The sequence below is a fragment of the Bison bison genome, unplaced genomic scaffold, assembly GCF_000754665.1.
Source record: "Bison bison bison isolate TAMUID 2011002044 unplaced genomic scaffold, Bison_UMD1.0 scf7180017864136, whole genome shotgun sequence".
NCBI lineage: Eukaryota > Metazoa > Chordata > Mammalia > Artiodactyla > Bovidae > Bison > Bison bison.
The window spans coordinates 3,903,833-3,913,600 of NW_011494708.1; the positions used below are offsets into that span (position 1 = coordinate 3,903,833).

General features: G+C 37.6%; 1 protein-coding gene across 5 annotated transcripts in view; it reads left to right on the plus strand.

The window, feature by feature from the left end:
- The window catches only part of RBPJ (recombination signal binding protein for immunoglobulin kappa J region), a 242,553-nt gene that overhangs the window by 129,019 nt on the left and 103,766 nt on the right, over positions 1-9,768 (plus strand). The window lies entirely within an intron of this gene.

Genomic DNA, 9,768 nt, shown 5'->3' on the forward strand with positions numbered 1-9,768 from the left:
CCCATCCGCGCCGCTAGGTTTCTGACGGCCTAGGCCAAGGGCGGCTGTTGTAGCTTTGCGTCTGGATTAGCTGAGGGTGTTGTAGAGGCGCAAGGTGTATTTTTCTGTTGACGTGTGAGAATACTTTCAGTTTTCATGTTGGATATTCATTTGGTGTGTGCGTAGCAGTTGAGTGCATTTTGGTGTTGAAAAACTTGTGAATGCTGGGGTGGAGAATTTCAGCATTTTCAAGATTCTAGATTTAGAGTTCAGTTATTTTATCAGAAACTCCTACTTTGCGGGGAAAAAGGGAATTTTGCTGCTTGGGAATTTGATACAACTGTTTTACCTTTTCTTAGATTTTAGATAGTTTACAGTTATATGCTTTTGCCTCTAGATTTATGACAGCCCTTCTGCCTCATCTTTGAAGTTGAAATGAGGAAAGCGCTTAAGAGTGCTATTTGGGTTGATGAATACTGCTTGTAGAATCTTGTGGAATGCATTCATCAAATGCAGTTAAAAGACATTTAAGTGATAATCTTTAAGGTAAAAGGGCTTCTAGTGTTAAAAGAGCTTTAATTTGTTCAGAGTGCTTACTGTTATGGAAATATTAAAAGCTTGGAGTTTTCTGTGGGAGTTGGGGGAAGATGGTCTGGTGTACTTAAATGTTGCCTAAATATTCTGGTGCTGAAATAATAGGTATTAGATTTTGCATTGTTACTAGACTGAATATACAGTTCTGGACACTGACCCCCCTCCCCCCCCAACCTACTAGTTGATCATTACTTTATAAGATATGTTATCTATAAAGTCATTTGGAGTGTCTTTTCATTTATAAACCAGGAGAAGTGCTACTAGTAGAGGATATACAAGTGTGAGGAATATTGGTGCTGTGGAAAGCATTTTTTTTTAAGGCCATGATTAGAATTAGTTTGAATTAGTTTAATTTTAATTAATTGAAAATCACCTTTCATAATTGATACTAGAGGCTTGTGTGAAAATTTGCAGTCTGGGTTCCATGAGTGCATAACACCAACAATCATTTCGTCTTCCTTATTTGTTCCTAGTGCGAACTCATTCTTTGGAAGGTAAAATCTTGAGCACACACTGTTGTTTCTGACTGTAAGCAAAGTATGAAGTGTATTAATGGAAGGTATTTTGCTCTGACTTGTGCAGATAAGAATGAGAACATCATAAAAGCAACTTTAAAAGATCAAGTTGTGTTTTTTGTTTTTAAATTGTGTAAGACCTTTATTTTGTGACCAAATAAAACAGCACTTTTATTAAATTACATCAAACAGCAGCATATTTAGAAACATATAGCATGAGTTGTGATTGGGAAACTTTCATTCAGATTATTGACTATTAAAGCTTTAAATTTATTGTGCATGCAAATTGCAGATGGGTCTGTAGAGTATATTTTCAGGAAAAAGTATGAGAGACTCACTCAGAGTATTTTCACAACTATTCTAACATACGGTTTTTAAATAAGTTTAAAATTTACCTGTTGTTCTATACCAGCAGATTTTTATCAGTATCTTAAGTGGCTAAGATAAAAAATAATTTGGGGAGAGGAGGAAGCCACTCTTGACAGCTATAATTCATTAAATAATCTTTGCCACTCTTGATGGACAAAGTATTAGGGGGAAATTGGTGTTTGAAAGTTCTTGCAAATCTTAATTGTGGTATTCGGTCATTTTAAAAGATGTATTTTAGGAACCTAGGACTTGGCTTTAAAACATTATTTTATATTTTGCTTCCTCCTAATACGAAATCTCATGTTATTTCAACTAGGGGCAGTATTTTCTCATGGATTGACTAAAAGTTGTTATTTTTGGCATCTGGCTTTGTGATTATTTCCAAGTTACTCTGCTTCCCCTGGGCCAATTTCCTAACTATGTAGTAAAATGGGAATTGTAGTAACTTGCCACATCTGCACAGGACTGCTGTGCCTTAGGATTTGCAGAAAGCATCTTTGGATGAAAGGTGTGGCTAAAAATCTAGGAATTCTTACTGAAATAAGCTGATGTGAAGTATGTCATATTTTATAGAAAATTACATAGAAGGTTATGAACTAAGTTCTTGGGAAGTCACAGTGGTGATAGTGGGATGAAAAACCCCTGAATATGTACTATAGTTTGGGTAGTAAAATCAATACTTTTTTTTTTTTTTTTAAGGGACATGGATAAGTAAAACAGATTACAAGGTGGTGTGTGTGTGTGTTGTGTAAGAGACTGAAGATCTGTCAGACTCAGATGTAATAACGCATTTAAAATTGTGGGATGCTTTTCCTCTGTTGATTTGTTTTCCGCACATGGTAATTTTTTAAAATGGTAGCACAAAACGTTTTCATTAGACTCTAGGCCAGAATGTTAATAGTAACAACTAATTTTCAGTATAACTGATATATTTTTTAACACTTTGTCATTTACTCTCAATATTTTCCAACAAGCAGGACCTTAATTTTGGACTTGACATTTGGCCTAGGAAAGTCTTTTGCATTTGGGAGACACTGTAGATATTTATTGAACAAACAAAACCTGTTGCTTCTCTGTTCCTGGTAGATGATGTCATGTCCGATTAGTTCTGCAATCCAGGTGTTCTTTCTAAAACTAACCCTTTACATTGTAATTTTCTCTTCTGAAAAACTCTTGAATCTGTCTGTTTCATCCTCACTGCCACAGTTCGTGCTGTCATCGTTCTCACCTATCTTACTATAGACATTGCAGCTTTCTCTTTCTGCTTGTGGACTCACCCTCTGTGTCCAACTTCCACATAGTCTTTCTGGAGTGAATCTGATCACTTCACTCCTTAGTTTAAAAACCTTTCAATGGCTCCCCCTAGCAGCTTTTGTTAAGAGAGGCAGCAGAGTGCAGAGTTTATGAGCTCACTTTTAGGATTTAATCTGAACTGGGTTCCTAATTTGTCTTTGCCACAACCTCAGTAAGATTGACAAGCGATTTCACCTCTCCTTGCCTCCTCCGTGAGTTGCAAGGTAATTATTTTTAGCTCAGTGGGTTGCTGTGAAAAGTAAATGCAATAAAACATTTTAGGATACTTGGTACAAAGCAGGTGCTGAAAAAAATGTTAGGATGGCATGTAGGGGCCTCTATAATTATTTCATTTACCTTTTCTTCAGTGAGACTGTTTGCCTTTCTGTCCCTTCATAGTCAATTCTCCAGCCATATTTAAGAATTTGGAGTTCCTTGCTTGGGCTCAATCAGCAGTTTAATATATCCATGTGCTTGACAAGTGCTGGTGTTAGTAGATTTGGGTCTGAGGATATTCTAACTGGATTCACCAGGCTGGGTTCAGTGCCTCTGCATGTATTCATGCAGAACCAGGTGTAATTCACTTGGAAGTGTCATAACACAATTTTTTTTCTTAGTATATTCTTATACTCAAAAGAGTGTCTAGAACATGATGGGGGCTTCAGTAAAAAGTTTTTTGGACAAAGACTTGGAGGACTTTGAAGTCTTGATACAACATGGTTCGTGTAAGCAGAATTTCATGTGTACAGGGAATATGTTGATTGCATAAGGAACTTAGCTGCTGAAATACCCAAAGGAATTGATATTTTCAACTGAAGGCAGCCCATATAGCTCCTGAGAATGTTGCAGTACAATTCTTAGGCAAAAGCTCCTTTGGATTATTAGAAAATAGTGTATTGTTTGTACAAACTGACAGGCTTAAATATCGTATTTTGTTTTTTTTTGTGTAGTTGACTATTCAGTGTTTCTCACAAGGTTACATCGTTTTTAAGTGTTTTAAATACTTCTTAGATGCATAGGGACATATATTAAACCTTAAGACTCTGTAGACTGCTTTTTTGGGGATCCATGTCTTTGAACCAAATAAGTTGATAATCTTCAGGAAAATTCAGGCTTTGTAGACAAATTACTCACAGATAATTTCTCCAAGCTTCAGATTCTACCTCTATAAAATAACGAATGATATTTTTGTTGTATTTATCGGTGAGGCACACTGACTATCAAGTAAGGTAAAATATGTGTCAGATAAAACAGTGTATGTGTAAGTGATTTGTAAATCATAAAGTTCTGTGTACAAATACTTTAATTATAGTAATCAGTTTCTTTTGGTAACCTTTTGCAGTCGGGATTCAAGATGGACCTTTTTATCTTGCAACCTGTGGTTTGTGGGTCATGTTTTAGAAAGGAGCAGTGTATTTAGTGTAGAGCACCGCAGCCCTTGAAATATGTTCCTTGGCATTTTGAGCAGACATATTTGGTACATTAATGCTTGACCATGCATGTTGTTACGGAGTAATCCCCAACTTTTGGGGGTCTGCTTCTAGGCACTCTAGTCTCTGCTTGGACAGCCATAATGATGAAGGAATGTTGAATGTCCAATTGCTAGCATCTCTCAGACACCCTGCCCACAGTTCTGGATGCCCTGTAGGCCTGGCACAACATCATGATATCATTTACGCTTCATTAGGCCTGCTCCTGCTTCAGGAGGTGAAATGATATCCTGATGGTGTGAAAAGGGTAATGCATTTCCTGCACACAGTTTACTACTGGGGAAAAAACAAGTATTGGGGGCACTGTGGCTTGGTTTGTATAATTGGTTGTAGTTACTTACCTGTATAAATGTTTGTGTATGTTTGTTATGTTTAGACAATGCAGAGTGATAAGCATGACAACTTTTCAGTCAGGTTGTAAGTTCATGACAGTTTTGGGAATATTGAAATTATTTAAGTTTACAAAAGCAAAAAGAAATGACTGCTTCTTAGGTATCCTAAGTGGCAAAAGCCTTGCAGTGAAAATGCTGCACTAGTTGGATGTGAGATGGAATACACTAGAAAATCAAGTTAACCCCTTTAAATTCCCCACCCATGCTTTGTTTTCTATATTCAATATATTTAATTTAGCCCTAGAACTAATGTTTTTTGTGTATGTGTTAATTAGAGTTATAAATGGATAAGAATTTTGTCTCACTAAGTTTGTATAACTAGGAAAAATGTTTATTTCTTTGAAATGAAAGTTGCTCAGTCATGTCTGACTGTTTGCGACCCCATAGACTATACAGTCCATGGAATTCTCCAGGCCAGAATACTGGAGTGGGTAGCCTTTCCCTTCTCCAGGGGATCTGCCCAACCCAGGGATTGAACCCAGGTCTCCTACATTGCAGGCGGATTCTTTACCAGATGAACCACAAGGGAAACCCAAGAATACTGGAGTGGGTAGCCTATCCCTTCTCCATCGGATTTTCCCGACCCAGGAATGCAACCAGGGTCTCCTGCGTTGCAGGCGGATTCTTTGCCAACTAAGTTATGAGGGAAGCACAGCTTTATGCAATTGCTTTATGAAACCCTATTTTTTTTTTATTACATGATAAAGATTGTGTTATATAACTGCAATATTAGTTGCCTTATAAAATAGGGAATCGGTGTTACAGGTATTTTTTATTATTATAAATGAATTCTTTTGTAAACGGGTATATTCTCTTTTTAGAAAAGTGCTGCTGCTTTAAGATCTTGCTTTATTTTTCCAGCGTACTTTTTATTTTGGCTGTGCTGCATGGCTTGTGGGATCTTAGATCCCCCATCAGGGATCAAACCTGTTTCTCAGCAGTGCAAGTGCTGAGTCCTCTAACAACTGGACCAGAGAATTGCTTTTTTTTTTTTTCCTTTTTTCTTTTTTAAATGGAACTTTTTTTAAAGGGTAGTTTTAGGTTCACGGGGGAGCCTTGTGGGCTGCCGTCTATGGGGTCTCACAGAGTCGGACACAACTGGTGTGATTTAGCAGCAGTTAGCAGTTGGGTTCACAGCAAAATTGAGGGGAATATTTTCCGTGTACTTCTTGCCCCCACACAAATCACCTCTATTATCAGTATCCCCCAATAGAGTGATATATTTGTTATAATTGATGAATTTACATTGACATGTTATATCTCCCCAAATCCAGAGTTTACAGTGGGGTTCACTGTACATTGGGGTACATTCTGTAGGTTTGGACAAGTGTGTGTGTGTGTGTGTGTGTGTGTGCATGCATGCTCAGTCATGTCCAACTCTGCGACCCCATGGATTGTAGCTTGTCAGGCTCCTCTGTCCATGAGATTATCCCACAGGGATTCTGGAGTGTATTGCTATTTCCTCATCCAGGGGATCTTCCCAGCCCAGGGATTGAACCTGCATCTCCTGTGGCTCCTGCATTGGCAGGCAGATTCTTTACCACTGAGCCACCTGGGAAGCCCTTGGACAAATATATCTACAAATGTGTCTCCCATGTAGTAGCACAGAGTAGTTTCACTGCCCTGTAAGATCCTTTGGGCCCTGCCTGTCCATTTCTCTCTCCGTCCCTTATCCCATCACGGAAACCCCTGAACTTTTTATTGTCTCCATAGTGTCCAGCATACTTTTTCAAATCATTTAACTTTTGGTTTGAATATGAGGAAATTTTTCATGCAAAAAATTATATAGTTCTGTACATAGCTCCTGATCTACCCACTAACTGGAGAAAGTGAAAGTCACTCTGTTGTGTCTGACTATTTGTGGCCCCATGGAATATACAGTCCATGGAGTTCTACAGGCCAGGATACTGGAGTGGGTAGCCTTTCCCTTCTCCAGGGGGTCTACTGAAACCTAGCTAACTGAGTATTTACAAATGGGAAAGTCTGAGTGAGGTGAACAGGTGTAAGAGCATCTACAGAACTGAGAGTCTGTTTTCACCAGCTTTTAAGTAAATACAGAGTATTTTTGCATACTTTTGTAACATTTGACATAATATTGTAACAGACATCTTTCTGCAAGTATGTAAATATATCTGTATTATTTTTTTTCTCTGTATCTAATCTGTCAGCAAGCTTCGTGAGAACTGGATCAGTATTTTACTTACGTTGCCTAATTGTGGAGCAACTGCTCTTGGCTAGTTTGTACAATACTTGCTGGATGAACAGGACTTGAGTGGATTTAATAAAATATAATACTTGCCACTAGGTGGCACTTAGTTTAAGTGATAAATAAAGCTGACGCTCAGCTAGATTGGTTTTTCTATGCAGAGCCCATTGATAAAATGACCCCCTGGATTCATTCATGTTCAGCTCTCTGCCAGTTTTGGACTGTACTTTCTGAAGTGGGATATGAAACATATAGCAAATAGAAACCTAACTTAGAGTGTTGAAAAACAGAAAGTATAATGGCATTAGAGTTTGTCCTGTGGAAAGAAGCTGAAGTGAAGCTTAGTGAAATTGACAGGTGATCAAATTTCCCACTGCTGAGTGTATTTAAAGCGAAGTCTTACATTTTAGCCCTTGTTTTTTGTTAATAATTTGTGGATCGTTTTAAAGAAGATTGGGAATTAGTTTCTTGGATTTAATGAAAGATGATGGAGAAGTGTGGTCTGTAGGGATACTGGACTATGATTCTATATCCTCTTATTTAAATTCTGGTACGTTGTCCTCTTGTTGTTGTGGAATAACATATAGAAAGTACCTGCATCCTGTGTGACAAAAATTGTTAAATTCATTAGATTCAGGAAACTTCAGATCTGGAAAAGACTTTGTTAATCATATGTTCTAAAGTAATTACTCACTGAAATGTAGACACAGATTAAATAATTTACCCGTAGCTAATGGCTGAGACACATTGAGTATCTGAGCTGAGACTAGTGCAGGGAGAGATTTATGCTGGTCTTTTATTCTTTTGTGTTTATACCACTCTGCTGCCTTTTGAAGTTACGTGCACTTTGTTTTTTAAAATACTTTTCTTCCCCTATTTTTGTGGGCTCAGATGAAGAATACAAGTCTCGCAGCCCCAGGCCTGGGAGTGCTGCTGCCAGTTTGCTTGACTCTAAGCCTTTCCCCTTTGCTGTTTCCCTGTTCTTTATCTTGTACTGTATTTTGACTGACCAAGGTGGCCACATCCTTGTTCTCACTGCACATCTCCTCAGTCACTCTGCGTTAGTTGCCCCTATGCAAGAACTGCCTGGTTCACTTAACTCCTGGTTCACTCCAGTCTCTGCTTCTTGCCTCCTTAGCTTCTTAGTTCTGCCACTTGGCACTAAATTGCACCTGACTATTTCCAAAACTTCTGGAAGAGAAAATGGCAGAAGAGGAGATAGAGAAAAAAGAAGACTGTCATAGGGAAGGAGGCCACAACTTGAAATTGTATACTGAAAGATGAGCTTGTTTATAAATTTGATGATTTTCATACAGTGATTTTTCTAATGTATTTATGACAAGATAATAATATTTACTCTCTTGACTGCTCAGATGCCAGGTTGTGTCCAACTCCTGCAACCCCACAGACTGTTGTAGCCTGCCAGGCTCCTCTGTTCATGGAATTCTCCATGCAAGAATACTGGAGTGGGTAGCCATTTCCTTCTCCAGGGGATCTTCTCTACCCAGGGATCGAACCTGGGTCTTCTGCATTACAGGCAGATTCTTTACCATCTGAGCCACCAGGGAAGCCCCTCTTGACTGTGGAATTCATTAAATCTGTTGTCTATCATCTCTTCTTATCCAAATGACAAGGAAGTAAATTAAATCCATTTCAGCATTCCAAAGATAGTAGGGATAGTTTTGGTTTGGTGGTTTACTTGTAGCTTATAGTAATGAGTGTCATTATTTGATTTAAATGGATAGTGCTGAATTAATGGGAGTTGTTGCTTCACTGTTGGGGAAAAAAAACAAACCCTACACAGTTATAGCTTTCAAAGATTATTTATTTCACAATTATCGATAAACAAGTCACGTTTCATTCTGGCTTTCCTCTGTGCTACAGTGTGATGGGTACATTTTAATACAGACTTTAGTGGCATGTTAGTCCTTTAAACTTTCTTAGCTGTAAGTCCTTGACGTTGTCAGTTGGAAAATTAAATCTTTTAAATTACATTAGAATTTAAATTCGTATAGTAGCTTAGGTGTGCTGTTGATTTATTTTTTCATTTCATTTTACCCTGTTTCTACAGCTATTTCAGAGAAGTGACTATCTTGATGTGCAAGTTTTTCTTAAGGGCTAGTTAATGTCATCTGTAAACACTCATCTTGATTATTTCTCTTGTTGGAAAAATAATATGTTTGTTATAAGAAATTCAAAAGTTACTTGAATATATCATGTAAAGTGAGCCACTGTAGTCTTCCAGTAGGAAATTAGCTACTGTTATCAACTGGGAGCATATTCTTAAACTTTGTTTTAAATGGAAATGTTAACATTCTATATTTAAAATGTCATTAGTTTAGCAACCACATTTTTTTTTTTTTTTTAAAGCAAACAAAATATTTAAGGGGATTAGGGAACTGACATTTTGGTTGAATGTCTCCTGAGACCTCAACTACACTGTGAAGGGAGATGGTATCTCCATTTCATAGATAAGTCTGAGGGTCAGGGATTTAGTGATTTAACCCAGGCTCACACAGCTTTCCTTCTTCCTTGCCACTGCCCTGCCCTGTACTCAGAGAGCTTCTGTTTATCTCTCCACCTAAATGTTAATCATTTGAAAGCTTCCAAGCTCTCTAATAGATGGCAAGACAGTCCCAGATATAAGTAAGTCTAATACAAGGCTTAGGAGATTATTATATCCTTCTCTATTACAATACTTCAAAAATAAACCTTTATTTTTGACTAGTGTTTGAACTCAAAAGGTTCTCTGAAGTAGCATCATTTGCCTATAAGTAAAAATTTAAAAATAATCTTGTCAGATACTCCTGGGATTAAGTTAAATCAGTTAAATCCTCTTTCCTCAATTTGTGTTTTTAGTTTTTATCCATCATCTTACTCCTTTTCCGCCTAGAGACCAATTTTCAGGTCATTTAATTATTTTGTATACA